The sequence below is a fragment of the Bombina bombina genome, chromosome 2, assembly GCF_027579735.1.
Source record: "Bombina bombina isolate aBomBom1 chromosome 2, aBomBom1.pri, whole genome shotgun sequence".
Classification (NCBI taxonomy): domain Eukaryota; kingdom Metazoa; phylum Chordata; class Amphibia; order Anura; family Bombinatoridae; genus Bombina; species Bombina bombina.
Genome location: NC_069500.1, coordinates 1,420,678,733 through 1,420,698,120, shown reverse-complemented (window position 1 = coordinate 1,420,698,120; position 19,388 = coordinate 1,420,678,733).

The window sequence follows — 19,388 nt, the reverse complement described above, 5'->3', positions numbered from 1 at the left end:
GTGCCACCACTCATATATTGTTTAATAGTAGTGTAAGTCTGCTTTTTTGTTTCAGGCTCACAGCTTATACTGGGCCCACTTGCCCAGTGCCACCACTCATATCTTGTTTAATAGTAGTGTAAGTGTACATTTAAAAAAATAAAAAGTTTTTGGACTGAGAAACATCAGTCTGCTTTTTTGTGTCAGGCTCACAGTGTATACTGTGCCCACTTGCCCAGTGCCACCACTCATATATTGTTTAATAGTAGTGTAAGTGTACATTTAAAAAAAATAAAACTTTTTGGACTGTGAAACATCAGTCTGCTTTTTTTGTGTCAGGCTCACAGTGTATACTGTGCCCACTTGCCCAGTGCCACCACTCATATCTTGTTTAATAGTAGTGTAAGTGTCCATTTAAAAACAAAAACAATTTTTGGACTGTGAATCATCAGTCTGCTTTTTTGTGTCAGGCTCACAGCGTATACTGTGCCCACTTGCCCAGTGCCACCACTCATATCTTGTTTAATAGTAGTGTAAGTGTACATTTAAAAAAATAAAAACTTTTTGGACTGTGAAACATCAGTCTGCTTTTTTGTGTCAGGCTCACAGCGTATACTGTGCCCACTTGCCCAGTGCCACCATTCATATCTTGTTTAATAGTAGTGTAAGTGTACATTTAAAAAAATATTTGGACTGTGAAACATCAGTCTGCTTTTTTGTGTCAGGCTCACAGCGTATACTGTGCCCACTGGCCCAGTGCCACCATTCATATCTTGTTTAATAGTATTGTAAGTGTACATTTAAAAAAATAACAACTTTTTGGACTGTGAAACATCAGTCTGCTTTTTTGTGTCAGGCTCACAGCGTATACTGTGCCCACTTGCCCAGTGCCACCACTCATATCTTGTTTAATAGTAGTGTAAGTGTACATTTAAAAACAAAAAAAACTTTTTGGACTGTGAAACATCAGTGTGCTTTTTTGTTTCAGGCTCACAGCTTATACTGGCCCCACTTGCCCAGTGCCACCACTCATATCTTGTTTAATAGTAGTGTAAGTGTACATTTAAAAAAATAAAAACTTTTTGGACTGTGAAACATCAGTCTGCTTTTTTGTGTCAGGCTCACAGTGTATACTGTGCCCACTTGCCCAGTGCCACCACTCATATCTTGTTTAATAGTAGTGTAAGTGTACATTTGAAAACAAAAAAAACTTTTTGGACTGTGAAACATAAGTCTGCTTTTTTGTGTCAGGCTCACAGCTTATACTGGCCCCACTTGCCCAGTGCCACCACTCATATCTTGTTTAATAGTAGTGTAAGTGTACATTTAAAAAAATAAAAACCTTTTTGGACTGTGAAACATCAGTCTGCTTTTTTGTGCCAGGCTCACAGCGTATACTGTGCCCACTTGCCCAGTGCCACCACTCATATCTTGTTTAATAGTAGTGTAAGTGTACATATAAAAAAACAAAAACTTTTTGGACTGTGAAACATCAGTCTGCTTTTTTGTGTGAGGCTCACAGCGTATACTGTGCCCACTTGCCCAGTGCCACCACTCATATCTTGTTTAATAGTAGTGTAAGTGTACATTTAAAAACAAAAAATAAAATTTGGACTGTGAAACATCAGTCTGCTTTTTTGTTTCAGGCTCACAGCTTATACTGGGCCCACTTGCCCAGTGCCACCACTCATATCTTGTTTAATAGTAGTGTAAGTGTACATTTAAAAAAATAAAAACTTTTTGGACTGTGAAACATCAGTCTGCTTTTTTGTGTCAGGCTCACAGCATATACTGTGCCCACTTGCCCAGTGCCACCACTCATATCTTGTTTAATAGTAGTGCAAGTGTACATTTAAAAAAAAACAAAAACTTTTTGGACTGTGAAACATCAGTCTGCTTTTTTGTGTCAGGCTCAAAGTGTATACTGTGCCCACTTGCCCAGTGCCACCACTCATATCTTGTTTAATAGTAGTGTAAGTGTACATTTAAAAACAAAAAAAAATTTTGGACTGTGAAACATCAGTCTGCTTTTTTGTGTCAGGCTCACAGCGTATACTGTGCCCACTTGCCCAGTGCCACCACTCATATCTTGTTTAGTAGTAGTGTAAGTGTACATTTAAAAAAAATAAAAACTTTTTGGACTGTGAAACATCAGTCTGCTTTTTTGTGTCAGGCTCACAGCGTATACTGTGCCCACTTGCCCAGTGCCACCACTCATATCTTGTTTAATAGTAGTGTAAGTGTACATTTAAAAAAATAAAAAGTTTTTGGACTGAGAAACATCAGTCTGCTTTTTTGTGTCAGGCTCACAGTGTATACTGTGCCCACTTGCCCAGTGCCACCACTCATATATTGTTTAATAGTAGTGTAAGTCTGCTTTTTTGTTTCAGGCTCACAGCTTATACTGGGCCCACTTGCCCAGTGCCACCACTCATATCTTGTTTAATAGTAGTGTAAGTGTACATTTAAAAAAATAAAAAGTTTTTGGACTGAGAAACATCAGTCTGCTTTTTTGTGTCAGGCTCACAGTGTATACTGTGCCCACTTGCCCAGTGCCACCACTCATATATTGTTTAATAGTAGTGTAAGTGTACATTTAAAAAAATAAAACTTTTTGGACTGTGAAACATCAGTCTGCTTTTTTTGTGTCAGGCTCACAGTGTATACTGTGCCCACTTGCCCAGTGCCACCACTCATATCTTGTTTAATAGTAGTGTAAGTGTCCATTTAAAAACAAAATCAATTTTTGGACTGTGAATCATCAGTCTGCTTTTTTGTGTCAGGCTCACAGCGTATACTGTGCCCACTTGCCCAGTGCCACCACTCATATCTTGTTTAATAGTAGTGTAAGTGTACATTTAAAAAAATAAAAACTTTTTGGACTGTGAAACATCAGTCTGCTTTTTTGTGTCAGGCTCACAGCGTATACTGTGCCCACTTGCCCAGTGCCACCATTCATATCTTGTTTAATAGTAGTGTAAGTGTACATTTAAAAAAATATTTGGACTGTGAAACATCAGTCTGCTTTTTTGTGTCAGGCTCACAGCGTATACTGTGCCCACTTGCCCAGTGCCACCATTCATATCTTGTTTAATAGTAGTGTAAGTGTACATTTAAAAAAATAACAACTTTTTGGACTGTGAAACATCAGTCTGCTTTTTTGTGTCAGGCTCACAGCGTATACTGTGCCCACTTGCCCAGTGCCACCACTCATATCTTGTTTAATAGTAGTGTAAGTGTACATTTAAAAACAAAAAAAACTTTTTGGACTGTGAAACATCAGTGTGCTTTTTTGTTTCAGGCTCACAGCTTATACTGGCCCCACTTGCCCAGTGCCACCACTCATATCTTGTTTAATAGTAGTGTAAGTGTACATTTAAAAAAATAAAAACTTTTTGGACTGTGAAACATAAGTCTGCTTTTTTGTGTCAGGCTCACAGTGTATACTGTGCCCACTTGCCCAGTGCCACCACTCATATCTTGTTTAATAGTAGTGTAAGTGTACAATTGAAAACAAAAAAAACTTTTTGGACTGTGAAACATAAGTCTGCTTTTTTGTGTCAGGCTCACAGCTTATACTGGTCCCACTTGCCCAGTGCCACCACTCATATCTTGTTTAATAGTAGTGTAAGTGTACATTTAAAAAAATAAAAACCTTTTTGGACTGTGAAACATCAGTCTGCTTTTTTGTGCCAGGCTCACAGCGTATACTGTGCCCACTTGCCCAGTGCCACCACTCATATCTTGTTTAATAGTAGTGTAAGTGTACATATAAAAAAGCAAAAACTTTTTGGACTGTGAAACATCAGTCTGCTTTTTTGTGTGAGGCTCACAGCGTATACTGTGCCCACTTGCCTAGTGCCACCACTCATATCTTGTTTAATAGTAGTGTAAGTGTACATTTAAAAACAAAAAATAAAATTTGGACTGTGAAACATCAGTCTGCTTTTTTGTTTCAGGCTCACAGCTTATACTGGGCCCACTTGCCCAGTGCCACCACTCATATCTTGTTTAATAGTAGTGTAAGTGTACATTTAAAAACAAAAAAAAATTTTGGACTGTGAAACATCAGTCTGCTTTTTTGTGTCAGGCTCACAGCGTATACTGTGCCCACTTGCCCAGTGCCACCACTCATATCTTGTTTAGTAGTAGTGTAAGTGTACATTTAAAAAAAATAAAAACTTTTTGGACTGTGAAACATCAGTCTGCTTTTTTGTGTCAGGCTCACAGCGTATACTGTGCCCACTTGCCCAGTGCCACCACTCATATCTTGTTTAATAGTAGTGTAAGTGTACATTTAAAAACAAAAAATAAAATTTGGACTGAGAAACATCAGTCTGCTTTTTTGTGTCAGGCTCACAGTGTATACTGTGCCCACTTGCCCAGTGCCACCACTTATATCTTGTTTAATAGTAGTGTAAGTGTACATTTAAAAACAAAAAAAATATTTTGGACTGTGAAACATCAGTCTGCTTTTTTGTGTCAGGCTCACAGCTTATACTGGGCCCACTTGCCCAGTGCCACCACTCATATCTTGTTTAATAGTAGTGTAAGTGTACATTTAAAAAAAATAAAACTTTTTGGACTGTGAAACATCAGTCTGCTTTTTTGTGTCAGGCTCACAGTGTATACTGTGCCCACTTGCCCAGTGCCACCACTCATATCATGTTTAATAGTAGTGTAAGTGTACATTTAAAAACAAAAAAATTTTTTGGACTGTGAAACACCAGTCTGCTTTTTTGTGTCAGGCTCACAGCGTATACTGTGCTCACTTGCCCAGTGCCACCACTCATATCTTGTTTAATAGTAGTGTAAGTGTACATTTAAAAAAAATAAAAACTTTTTGGACTGTGAAACATCAGTCTGCTTTTTTGTGTCAGGCTCACAGCGTATACTGTGCCCACTTGCCCAGTGCCACCACTCATATCTTGTTTAATAGTAGTGTAAGTGTACATTTAAAAACAAAAAAAATTTTTTGGACTGTTAAACATCAGTCTGCTTTTTTTGTCAGGCTCACAGCTTAAACTGGGCCCACTTGCCCAGTGCCACTACTCATATCTTGTTTAATAGTAGTGTAAGTGTACATTTAAAAAAAATAAAAACTTTTTGGACTGTGAAACATCAGTCTGCTTTTTTGTGTCAGGCTCACAGCGTATACTGTGCCCACTTGCCCAGTGCCACCACTCATATCTTGTTTAATAGTAGTGTAAGTGTACATTTAAAAAATAAAAAGTTTTTGGACTGAGAAACATCAGTCTGCTTTTTTGTGTCAGGCTCACAGTGTATACTGTGCCCACTTGCCCAGTGCCACCACTCATATATTGTTTAATAGTAGTGTAAGTCTGCTTTTTTGTTTCAGGCTCACAGCTTATACTGGGCCCACTTGCCCAGTGCCACCACTCATATCTTGTTTAATAGTAGTGTAAGTGTACATTTAAAAAAATAAAAAGTTTTTGGACTGAGAAACATCAGTCTGCTTTTTTGTGTCAGGCTCACAGTGTATACTGTGCCCACTTGCCCAGTGCCACCACTCATATATTGTTTAATAGTAGTGTAAGTGTACATTTAAAAAAAATAAAACTTTTTGGACTGTGAAACATCAGTCTGCTTTTTTTGTGTCAGGCTCACAGTGTATACTGTGCCCACTTGCCCAGTGCCACCACTCATATCTTGTTTAATAGTAGTGTAAGTGTCCATTTAAAAACAAAATCAATTTTTGGACTGTGAATCATCAGTCTGCTTTTTTGTGTCAGGCTCACAGCGTATACTGTGCCCACTTGCCCAGTGCCACCACTCATATCTTGTTTAATAGTAGTGTAAGTGTACATTTAAAAAAATAAAAACTTTTTGGACTGTGAAACATCAGTCTGCTTTTTTGTGTCAGGCTCACAGCGTATACTGTGCCCACTTGCCCAGTGCCACCATTCATATCTTGTTTAATAGTAGTGTAAGTGTACATTTAAAAAAATATTTGGACTGTGAAACATCAGTCTGCTTTTTTGTGTCAGGCTCACAGCGTATACTGTGCCCACTTGCCCAGTGCCACCATTCATATCTTGTTTAATAGTAGTGTAAGTGTACATTTAAAAAAATAACAACTTTTTGGACTGTGAAACATCAGTCTGCTTTTTTGTGTCAGGCTCACAGCGTATACTGTGCCCACTTGCCCAGTGCCACCACTCATATCTTGTTTAATAGTAGTGTAAGTGTACATTTAAAAACAAAAAAAACTTTTTGGACTGTGAAACATCAGTGTGCTTTTTTGTTTCAGGCTCACAGCTTATACTGGCCCCACTTGCCCAGTGCCACCACTCATATCTTGTTTAATAGTAGTGTAAGTGTACATTTAAAAAAATAAAAACTTTTTGGACTGTGAAACATAAGTCTGCTTTTTTGTGTCAGGCTCACAGTGTATACTGTGCCCACTTGCCCAGTGCCACCACTCATATCTTGTTTAATAGTAGTGTAAGTGTACATTTGAAAACAAAAAAAACTTTTTGGACTGTGAAACATAAGTCTGCTTTTTTGTGTCAGGCTCACAGCTTATACTGGTCCCACTTGCCCAGTGCCACCACTCATATCTTGTTTAATAGTAGTGTAAGTGTACATTTAAAAAAATAAAAACCTTTTTGGACTGTGAAACATCAGTCTGCTTTTTTGTGCCAGGCTCACAGCGTATACTGTGCCCACTTGCCCAGTGCCACCACTCATATCTTGTTTAATAGTAGTGTAAGTGTACATATAAAAAAACAAAAACTTTTTGGACTGTGAAACATCAGTCTGCTTTTTTGTGTGAGGCTCACAGCGTATACTGTGCCCACTTGCCTAGTGCCACCACTCATATCTTGTTTAATAGTAGTGTAAGTGTACATTTAAAAACAAAAAATAAAATTTGGACTGTGAAACATCAGTCTGCTTTTTTGTTTCAGGCTCACAGCTTATACTGGGCCCACTTGCCCAGTGCCACCACTCATATCTTGTTTAATAGTAGTGTAAGTGTACATTTAAAAACAAAAAAAAATTTTGGACTGTGAAACATCAGTCTGCTTTTTTGTGTCAGGCTCACAGCGTATACTGTGCCCACTTGCCCAGTGCCACCACTCATATCTTGTTTAGTAGTAGTGTAAGTGTACATTTAAAAAAAATAAAAACTTTTTGGACTGTGAAACATCAGTCTGCTTTTTTGTGTCAGGCTCACAGCGTATACTGTGCCCACTTGCCCAGTGCCACCACTCATATCTTGTTTAATAGTAGTGTAAGTGTACATTTAAAAACAAAAAATAAAATTTGGACTGAGAAACATCAGTCTGCTTTTTTGTGTCAGGCTCACAGTGTATACTGTGCCCACTTGCCCAGTGCCACCACTTATATCTTGTTTAATAGTAGTGTAAGTGTACATTTAAAAACAAAAAAAATATTTTGGACTGTGAAACATCAGTCTGCTTTTTTGTGTCAGGCTCACAGCTTATACTGGGCCCACTTGCCCAGTGCCACCACTCATATCTTGTTTAATAGTAGTGTAAGTGTACATTTAAAAAAAATAAAACTTTTTGGACTGTGAAACATCAGTCTGCTTTTTTGTGTCAGGCTCACAGTGTATGCTGTGCCCACTTGCCCAGTGCCACCACTCATATCATGTTTAATAGTAGTGTAAGTGTACATTTAAAAACAAAAAAATTTTTTAGAGTGTGAAACACCAGTCTGCTTTTTTGTGTCAGGCTCACAGCGTATACTGTGCCCACTTGCCCAGTGCCACCACTCATATCTTGTTTAATAGTAGTGTAACTGTACATTTAAAAAAAATAAAAACTTTTTGGACTGTGAAACATCAGTCTGCTTTTTTGTGTCAGGCTCACAGCGTATACTGTGCCCACTTGCCCAGTGCCACCACTCATATCTTGTTTAATAGTAGTGTAAGTGTACATTTAAAAACAAAAAATTTTTTTTGGACTGTTAAACATCAGTCTGCTTTTTTTGTCAGGCTCACAGCTTAAACTGGGCCCACTTGCCCAGTGCCACTACTCATATCTTGTTTAATAGTAGTGTAAGTGTACATTTAAAAAAAATAAAAACTTTTTGGACTGTGAAACATCAGTCTGCTTTTTTGTGTCAGGCTCACAGCGTATACTGTGCCCACTTGCCCAGTGCCACCACTCATATCTTGTTTAATAGTAGTGTAAGTGTACATTTAAAAAAATAAAAACTTTTTGGACTGTGAAACATAAGTCTGCTTTTTTGTGTCAGGCTCACAGTGTATACTGTGCCCACTTGCCCAGTGCCACCACTCATATCTTGTTTAATAGTAGTGTAAGTGTACATTTGAAAACAAAAAAAACTTTTTGGACTGTGAAACATAAGTCTGCTTTTTTGTGTCAGGCTCACAGCTTATACTGGTCCCACTTGCCCAGTGCCACCACTCATATCTTGTTTAATAGTAGTGTAAGTGTACATTTAAAAAAATAAAAACCTTTTTGGACTGTGAAACATCAGTCTGCTTTTTTGTGCCAGGCTCACAGCGTATACTGTGCCCACTTGCCCAGTGCCACCACTCATATCTTGTTTAATAGTAGTGTAAGTGTACATATAAAAAAACAAAAACTTTTTGGACTGTGAAACATCAGTCTGCTTTTTTGTGTGAGGCTCACAGCGTATACTGTGCCCACTTGCCTAGTGCCACCACTCATATCTTGTTTAATAGTAGTGTAAGTGTACATTTAAAAACAAAAAATAAAATTTGGACTGAGAAACATCAGTCTGCTTTTTTGTGTCAGGCTCACAGTGTATACTGTGCCCACTTGCCCAGTGCCACCACTTATATCTTGTTTAATAGTAGTGTAAGTGTACATTTAAAAACAAAAAAAATATTTTGGACTGTGAAACATCAGTCTGCTTTTTTGTGTCAGGCTCACAGCTTATACTGGGCCCACTTGCCCAGTGCCACCACTCATATCTTGTTTAATAGTAGTGTAAGTGTACATTTAAAAAAAATAAAACTTTTTGGACTGTGAAACATCAGTCTGCTTTTTTGTGTCAGGCTCACAGTGTATACTGTGCCCACTTGCCCAGTGCCACCACTCATATCATGTTTAATAGTAGTGTAAGTGTACATTTAAAAACAAAAAAATTTTTTGGACTGTGAAACACCAGTCTGCTTTTTTGTGTCAGGCTCACAGCGTATACTGTGCCCACTTGCCCAGTGCCACCACTCATATCTTGTTTAATAGTAGTGTAAGTGTACATTTAAAAAAAATAAAAACTTTTTGGACTGTGAAACATCAGTCTGCTTTTTTGTGTCAGGCTCACAGCGTATACTGTGCCCACTTGCCCAGTGCCACCACTGATATCTTGTTTAATAGTAGTGAAATGTACATTTAAAAAAAAAAAAAATTTGGACTGTGAAACATCAGTCTGCTTTTTTGTGTCAGGCTCACAGCGTATACTGTGCCCACTTGCCCAGTGCCACCACTCATATCTTGTTTAATAGTAGTGTAAGTGTACATTTAAAAACAAAAAAAAATTTTTGGACTGTTAAACATCAGTCTGCTTTTTTTGTCAGGCTCACAGCTTAAACTGGGCCCACTTGCCCAGTGCCACTACTCATATCTTGTTTAATAGTAGTGTAAGTGTACATTTAAAAAAAATAAAAACTTTTTGGACTGTGAAACATCAGTCTGCTTTTTTGTGTCAGGCTCACAGCGTATACTGTGCCCACTTGCCCAGTGCCACCACTCATATCTTGTTTAATAGTAGTGTAAGTGTACATTTAAAAAAAAATGACAGGCAGAGGCAGGCCACCCCGCAGGTGCCGTCGTGACCGTGGTGCTGTGATTCCCTTTGGCCCTAGAATAATGCCCAGTGTTCAGAGGCCACGTCCCATGAACTCAAAAAGTTCTGAGGAAATAGTTGACTTTATAACACAGGACACCCAATCTTCTTTAGCTTCCGCTCCGAACCTTGACGCACTATCCTTCTCCAGCTTTTCTTTGGACACCTCTCAAGTTACCACTCGCCTGCCTGCCGCCACCACCACCACTAGCACCACAGCCGCTTCACTTGATGTGTCAGAGGAGTTTTTTACACATCAGTTGGAAGAAATGAGTGATGCGCAACCATCATTGACAGAGGATGTAAATAACAGTGATATGTCTCAGTCAGGCAGCATTATAGACATCGACTACGGTGTGATGATGATGATGTTGTACCCACTGCTGCTTCCTTTGTTGATTTGTCAGATACAAGTGAAGCGGTTGATAATGACGATGCGTCCGTGGATGTCACGTGGGTGCCCGCTAGAAGAGAAGAAGAACAGGGGGAAAGTTCAGATAGTGAGAAAGAGAGGAGGAGACGAGTTGGAAGCAGGGGGAGGTCATCGCAAGGAGCTAGTGGCACACTCAGACAGCATGCATCGGCACCCGGGGTCAGCCAGACAGCACACCGATTAATGCATGCTGTTGCCACCACCAGATTAAGGGGCATGGCTCCCCGAAACGTCGTGGCTGTTTGACTCTGCACTCTCTATAATAAAGCATTGAAACTTTGGCATGTTGGAGAGTTTCATTTTTACATTTTCCACCACCAGAATGCCGTCATTGCAGAGCTCAGCAGTGTGGAATTTTTTGTGTGTGTCTGCCTCTGACAACAGCAATGCCATTTGCAACCTATGCCAAAAGACACTGAGTCGTGGGAAGTCCAACACCCACCTAGGTACAACTGCTTTGCGAAGGCACATGATCGCACATCACAAACGCCTATGTGATCAACACATGAGTACAAGCAGCACACAAACTCAAAGCCGCCATCCTCCTCCTGGTCCAGCATCTTCAGCCACGTCAACTACTGCTCTCCTCCTTGCCCCCTCTCAACCATCCGCCACTCCGTCTCTTGCCTTGAGCAGTTCCTGCTCATCTGCCCACAGTCAGGTGTCTGTCAAGGACATGTTTGAGCGTAAGAAGCCAATGTCACAAAGTCACCCCCTTGCTGGCTTGTCTGAACTCTTAACCCGCCAGCTTTTACCATACAAGCTGGTGGAGTCTGAGGCATTCAAAAAATTTGTAGCTATTGGGACACCGCAGTGGAAGGTACCTGGGCAAAATTTCTTTGCACAAAAGGAAATCCCCAACCTGTACTCGATTGTGCGAAAGGAAGTAATGGCATGTCTGGCACACAGTGTTGGAGCAAGGGTCCATATGACCACTGATAGCTGGTCTGCAAAGCATGGTCAGGGCAGGTATATCACCTACACTGCGCATTGCGTAAACCTGCTGACGGCTGTCAAGCATGGAATGAGTGGCTCTGCAGAGGAGGAGTTGTTGACACCGCCACGACTTGCAGGCAGGCCTGCTGCCACCTCCTCTATTCCTCCTACTCCAACCTCTTCCATAACCTCCTCGGCTGAGTCCTCTTCTGCTGCTGCGTCTTGCTCCACATCAACGGCACCCCCCCCAGCTCCGCAGGTACTATTCCACATCCTGAATACGGCAGTGTCACGCCGTCTTGGGGTTGACTTGCCTGTAAGCAGAGAGTCACACCGGACCAGCACTCCTGTCTGCCCTGAACGCACAGGTGGATCAGTGACTCCGCACCAACTGGTGATTGGCAAAGTGGTTTCTGACAATGGAAGTAATTTGGTGGCGGCATTGAATTTGGGCAAGTTGACACATGTGCCGTGCATGGCACATGTGTGTAATCTGATCATACAACGCTTTGTGCATATGTACCAAGGCTTACAGGATGTCCTGAAGCAGGCCAGGAAGGTGTGTTGCCATTTGAGGCGCTCCTACACGGCCATGGCGCACTTTTCCGATATCCAGCGGCGAAACAACATGCCAGTGAAGCGCTTGATTTGCTACAGCCCGACACGTTGGAATTCAACACTCCTAATGTTCGACCGCCTGATCCAACAAGAAAAAACTGTTAACGAGTATTTGTATGACCAGAGTGCTAGGACAGCCTCTGCGGAGCTGGGATTTTTTTTGCCATGTTACTGGGCGCTCATGCGCAATGCCTGTAGGCTCATGCGTTCTTTTGAGGAGGTGACAAACCTAGTCAGTCGCACCGAAGGCACCATCAGCGACATCATACCATTTGTTTTCTTCCTGGAGCGTGCCCTGCGAAGAGTGCTGGATCAGGCCATAGATGAGCGTGAAGAGGAAGAGTTGTGGTCACCACCAGAAACAGCCTTATCAGCATCGCTTGCTGGACCAGCGGCAACGCTGGAAGAGGATTGTGAGGAAGAGGAGTCAGGAGGAATGTGGCTTTGAGGAGGAGGAGGAAGACCAACCACAACAGGCATCCCAGGGTGCTCGTTGTCACCTATCTGGTACCCGTGGTGTTGTACGTGGCTGGGGGAAAGAAGATACCTTCAGTGAGATCACTGAGGACGAGGAACGGGACATCAGTAGCTCGGCATCCAACCTTGTGCAAATGGGGTCTTTCATGCTGTCATGCCTGTTGAGTGACCCTCGTATAAAAAAGCTGCAGGAGAATGACCTGTACTGGGTGTCCACGCTACTAGACCCCCGGTATAAGCATAAAGTCCCTGAAATGTTACCGAAATACCACATGTCGGAAAGGATGCAGCAGTTCCAAAATAAATTAAAAAGTATGCTTTACACAGCGTATAAGGGTGATGTCACAGCACAACGGGAATCTAACAGGGGAAGAGGTGAAAGTAATCCTCCAACTCCCACGACCACGCCGGCAAGGACAGGACGCTTTACAGACATGTTGTTGATGGAGGACATGCAGAGCTTTTTAACTCCTATGCATCGCCACAGCCCTTCGGGGTCCACCCTCAGAGAACGACTCAACCGACAGGTAGCAGACTACCTCGCCTTAACTGCAGATCTCGACACTCTGAGGAGCGATGAACCCCTTGACTACTTGGTGTGCAGGCTTGACCTGTGGCCTGAGCTATCCCAATTTGCAATAGAACTTCTGGCCTGCCCCGCTTCAAGTGTCCTGTCAGAAAGGACCTTCAGTGCAGCAGGAGGTATTGTCACTGAGAAGAGAAGTCGCCTAGGTCAAAAAAGTCTAGATTACCTCACCTTTATTAAGATGAATGAGGGATGGATCCCGAAGGGACTGACATTGGGCGATACATTTGAGTAAAAAAGGCCTGATGAGATGAGCTGCCTGGGCTAAAAATGGTCCACACGCTGCAGTATTTTATCTTTGAATGCCGGATGACTTGTGTGACTTATCCGCCACCAACTAGGGTTCAAGCCGCAATGTTTTAGGGCACTTTCTGCCTGGGAAACAAACATCAATTTTTCTGGCCACTGCTACAGCAGCGGCTGCAACAATACCTAATTTTTCAGGCATGTGTACATGCCAAATTTTTCTGGCCTCTGGTGCTGCACTGTGGCTTCAAAAACCAAACCATAAAAAAGGCACTTAACAGGGATTAAACTGATAGGAATAGTACTACTTAACACACCACTCCTATCTGGTGGCACATTAGATTGCACGCGCAGTACCCCAAATTTGAAGTAGGAGGACCGACCAAGCATCTTTTTCCATCTCCCGGTTCCTAAAATCCATGCCATATACACGTCCCCTGATAGGAGACGTAACAGGGATTAAAATGATAAGAATAGTACTACTTAACACATCTTATAATAACGCAGAGAGAGGCAACGCAGAGAGAGGAGTCTGAAGAAGAGGAGTCAGAGGAGGAAGGTGGCTTTGAGGAGGTGGAAGACCAAACACAGCAGGCGTCCCAGGGTGCTTGTTGTCACCTTTCGGGGACCCTTGGTGTTGTATGTGGCTGGGTGGAGGAAGAGACCTTCAATGACATCAGTGAGGACAAGGAACGGGACATGGCTAGCTTGGTATCCAACCTTGTGCAAATGGGGAGTTTGCGGTTGTGCAAATGGACTGTTTGCGGTTGTTTGCGGTGCGTTAAATGGGGAGTTTGGTCTGTCACTGTGAAGCGGGCGTAACCCTTACACTACCTGATCGATACAACATCATACCTGATGTTTTAAAGCACGTTATTCCAAACAATTTAGGAATGTTAGGTGATTTATGCCCTTTATGGATTAAAACCAGACTCTGCATCAACTATGTAATTTTACGTGGGAGTTTTGCCATGGATCCCCCTCCGGCATGCCACAGTCCAGGTGTTAGTCCCCTTGAAACAACTTTTCCATCACTATTGTGGCCAGAAAGAGTCCCTGTGGGTTTTAAAATTTGCCCGTTCGTGAACAGTTGTGGACGTTCGCCGTTCGCAAACGGAAAATTTTAAGTTTGCGACATCACTAGGCTTCACCCAGCCGGGCAGAAGTCTTCATCCGATCCGGGCACAAGTGGTCCTCCAGCCAGGAAGAAGTCTTCATCCGATCCGGGCAGAAGAGGTCCTCCATCCGAGCAGAAGTCTTCATCCAAGCGGCATCTTCTATCTTCTTCCATACGACGAGTAGCGGCTCCATCTTGAAGACATCCTATGCGGAGCATCCTTCCTGGCCGACGGACGAAAGACGAATGAAGGTTCCTGTAAATGACATCATCCAAGATGTCGTCCCTTGAATTCCGATTGGCTGATAGGATTCTATCAGCCAATCGGAATAAAGGTAGGAAAAATCCTATTGGCTGATAGTGATGTCGCGAACCTTGAAATTTGGGTTCATCAACATCGAACGCGAACTTCCGCAACTGTTCGCGAACGGGCAAACAGGGCGAACCGCCAAAGACTTCAATAGGCAGGCGAACTTTAAAACCCACAGGGACTCTTTCTGGCCACAATAGTGATGGAAAAGTTGTTTCAAGGGGACTAACACCTGGACTGTGGCATGCCGGAGGGGGATCCATGGCAAAACTCCCATGGAAAATGACATAGTTGATGCAGAGTCTGGTTTTAAGCTATAAAGGGCATAAATCACCTAACATTCCTAAATTGTTTGGAATGACGTGCTTTAAAACATCAGGTATGATGTTGTATTGATCAGGTAGTGTAAGGGTTACGCCCGCTTCACAGTGACAGACCAAACTCCCCGTTTAAAGGGACAGTCTACACCAGAATTTTTATTGTTTTAAAAGATAGATAATCCCTTTATTACCCATTTCCCAGTTTTGCATAACTAACACATTTATAATAATATACTTTTAACCTCTGTGATTATCTTGTATCTAAGCCTCTGCAAACTGCCCCTTTTTTCAGTTCTTTTGACAGACTTGCAGTCTAGCCAATCAGTGCCTGCTCCCAGATAATTTATCGTGCACGATCACAGTGTTATCTCTATGAAATATGTGAACTAACACCCTCTAGTGATGAAAAACTGTTAAAATGCAATCTGAAAGAGGTGGGCTTCAAGGTCTAAGAAATTAGCATATGAATCTCCTAGGTTAAGCTTTTAACTAAGAATACCAAGAGAACAAAGCAAAATTGGTGATAAAAGTAAATTGGAAAATTGTTTAAAATTACATGCTCTATCTGAATCATGAAAGTTTATTTTGGCCTAGACTGTCCCTTTAACGCACCGCAAACAACCGTAAACAGTCCATTTGCACAACCGCAAACTCCCCATTTGTACAAGGTTGGATATCAAGCTAGCCATGTCCCGTTCCTTGTCCTCACTGATGTCATTGAAGGTCTCTTCCTCCACCCAACAACGTACAACACCAAGGATCCCCGAAAGGTGACAACAAGCCCCCTGGGACGCTTGCTGTGTTTGGTCTTCCACCTCCTCAAAGCCACCTTCCTCCTCTGACTCCTCTTCTTCAGACTCCTCTCTCTACGTTGCCTCTCTCTGCATTATTATAAGCTATGTTAAGTAGTACTATTCCTATCAGTTTAATCCCTGTTACGTCCCCTATCAGGGGACGTGTATATGGCATGGATTTTAGGAACCGGAGATGGAAAAAGATGCTTGGTCAGTCCTCCTACTTCAAATTTGGGGCACTGCGCATGCAATCTAATGTGCCACCAGATATGAGTGGTGTGTTAAGTAGTTCTATTCTTATCAGTTTAAGCCCTGTTACGTCCCCTATAAGGGGACGTGTATATGGCATCGATTTTAGGAACCGGGAGATGGAAAAAGATGCTTGGTCGGTCCTCCTACTTCAAATTTGGGGCACTGCACGTGCAATCTAATGTGCCACCAGATAGGAGTGGTGTCTTAAGTAGTTCTATTCTTATCAGTTTAATCCCTGTTACGTCCCCTATCAGGGGACGTGTATATGGCATCGATTTTAGGAACCGGGAGATGGAAAAAGATGCTTGGTCGCCGGTCCTCCTACTTCAAATTTGGGGCACTGCGCGTGCAATCTAATGTGCCACCAAATAGGATTGGTGTGTTAAGTAGTACTATTCCTATCAGATTAATATCTGTTATGTGCCTTTTTTTTGGTTTGGTTTTTGAAGCAACAGTGCAGCACCAGAGGCCAGAAAAATTAGGCATTTACACATGCCTGAAAAATTAGGTATTGTTGCAGCCGCTGCTGTAGTAGCCGCCAGAAAAATTGATGTTTGTTTCCCAGGCAGAAAGTGCCCTAAAACATTGCGGCCTGTACCCTAGTTGGTGGTGGATAAGTCACGCAAGTCATCTGGCATTCAGAGATCAAATACAGCAGCATGTGGACCATTTTTAGCCCAAGGCAGCTCATCCCATCAGGCCTTTTTTAGTTAAATGTATCGCCCACTGTCAGTCCCTTTGGGATCCATCCCTCATTCATCTTAATAAAGGTGAGGTAATCTAGACTTTTTTGACCTAGGCGACTTCTCTTCTCAGTGACAGGACCTCCTGCTGCACTGAAGGTCCTTTCTAACAGGACACTTGAAGCAGGGCAGGCCAGAAGTTCTATCGCAAATTGGGATAGCTCAGGCCACAGGTCAAGCCTGCACACCCAGTAGTCAAGGGGTTCATCGCTCCTCAGAGTGTCGATATCTGCAGTTAAGGCGAGGTAGTCTGCTACCTGTCGTTCGAGTCGTTCTCTGAGGGTGGACCCCGAAGGGCTATGGCGATGCGTAGGACTTAAAAAGCTCTGCATGTCCTCCATCAACCACATGTCTGTAAAGCGTCCTGTCCTTGCCGGCGTGGTCGTAGGAGGAGGAGGATTACTTTCACCTCTTCCCCTGTTAGATTCCCGTTGTGCTGTGACATCACCCTTATACGCTGTGTAAAGCATACTTTCTTAATTTATTTTGGAACTGCTGCATCCTTTCCGACTTGCTGTAATTAGGTAACATTTCAGGCACTTTATGTTTATACCGGGGGTATAGTGGCGCGGACACCCAGTACAGGTCGTTCTCCTTCAGCTTTTTAATACAAGGGTCACTCAACAGGCACAACAGCATGAAAGACCCCATTTGCACAAGGTTGGATGCCGAGCTAATCATGTCCCATTCCTCATCCTCAGTGATCTCGCTGAAGGTATCTTTTTCCCCCCAGCCATGTACAACACAACAGGTACCAGATAGGTGACAACGAGCACCCTGGGATGCCTGTTGTGGTTGGTCTTCCTCCTCCTCCTCCTCAAAGCCACATTCCTCCTCTGACTCCTCTTCCTCACAATCTTCTTCAGTGTTGCCGCAGGTCCAGCAAGCGATGCTGATAAGGCTGTTTCTGGTGGTGATGGTGACCACAACTCTTCCTCTTCACGCTCATCTACGGCCTGATCCAGCTCTCTTCGCAGGGCACGCTCCAGGAAGAAAACAAATGGTATGATGTTGCTGATGGTGCCTTCGGTGTGACTGACTAGATTTGTCACCTCCTCAAAAGGACGAATGAGCCTACAGGCATTGTGCATGAGCGTCCAGTAACGTGGCAAAAAAAATCCCAGCTCTTCAGAGGCTGTCCTATCACCCCGTTCATACAAATAGTCGTTAACGGCTTTTTCTTGTTGGATCAGGCGGTCGAACATTAGGAGTGTTGAATTCCAACGTGTCGGGCTGTCGCAAATCAAGCGCCTCACTGGCATGTTGTTTCACCGCTGGATATCTGAAAAGTGCGCCATGGCCGTGTAGGAACGCCTGAAATGGCCACACACCTTCCTGGCCTGCTTCAGGACTTCCTGTAAGCCTGGGTACTTATGCGCAAAGCGTTGTACGATCAGATTACACACATGTGCCATGCACGGCACATGTGTCAACTTGCCCAAATTCAATGCCGCCACCAAATTGCTTCCGTTGTCACTAACCACTTTGCTGATCTACAGTTGGTGCGGAGTCAGCCACTGATCCTCCTGTGCGTTCAGGGCAGACAGGAGTGCTGGTCCGGTGTTACTCTCTGCTTTCAGGCAAGTCAACCACAAGACGGCGTGACACTGCCTGGGGAGCTGGGGGGGGGTGCCGTTTATGTGGAGCAAGACGCAGCAGCATGCTTGGCAGCTGTCAGCAGGTTTACCCATTGCGCAATGTAGGTGATATACCTGCCCTGACCATGCTTTGCAGACCAGCTATCAGTGGTCAGATGGACCCTTGCCCCAACACTGTGTGCCAGACATGCCATTACTTCCTTTTGCACAATCGAGTACAGGTTGGGGATTTCGGCCAGGTACCTTCCACTGCGGTGTCCCAATAGCTGCAAATTTTTTGAATGCCTCAGACTCCACCAGCTTGTATGGTAAAATCTGGCGGGCTAAGAGTTCAGTCAAGCCAGCTGTCAGATGCCGGGCAAGGGGGTGACTTTGTGACATTGGCTTCTTACGCTCAAACATGTCTTTGACAGACACCTGACTGTGGGCAGATGAGCAGGAACTGCTCAAGGCGAGAGACGGAGTGGCGGATGGTTGAGAGGGGACAAGGAGGACAGCAGTGGTTGACGTGGCTGAAGATGCTGGACCAGGAGGAGGATGGCGGCTTTGAGTTTGTGTGCTGCTTGTACTCATGTGTTGATCCCATAGGCGTTTGTGATGTGCGATCATGTGCCTTCGCAAAGCAGTTGTACCTAGGTGGGTGTTGGACTTCCCACGACTCAGTTTCTTTTGGCACAGGTTGCAAATGGCATTGCTGTTGTCAGAGGCAGACACACAAGAAAAATGCCACACTGCTGAGCTCTGCAATGACGGCATTCTGGTGGTGGCAACAGCATGCATTGATTGGCGTGCTGTCTGGCTGACCCGGGTGCCGATGCATGCTGTCTGACTGTGTCACTTGCTCCTTGCGATGACCTCCCCCTCCTTCCAACTCGTCTCCTCCTCCTCTCTGTCTCCCCATCTGAACTTTCCCCCTCTTCTTCTTCTCTTCTAGCGGGCACCCACGTGGCATCCACGGACGCATCGTCATCATCAACCACTTCACTTGTATCTGACAAGTCAACAAAGGAAGCAGCAGCGGGTACAACATCATCATCATCATCACACCGTACGTCCATGTGTGTAATGCTGCTTGACAGAGACATATCCCTGTTATCTACATCCTCTGTCAATAATGGTTGCACATCACTATCACTCATTTCAACCAACTGATG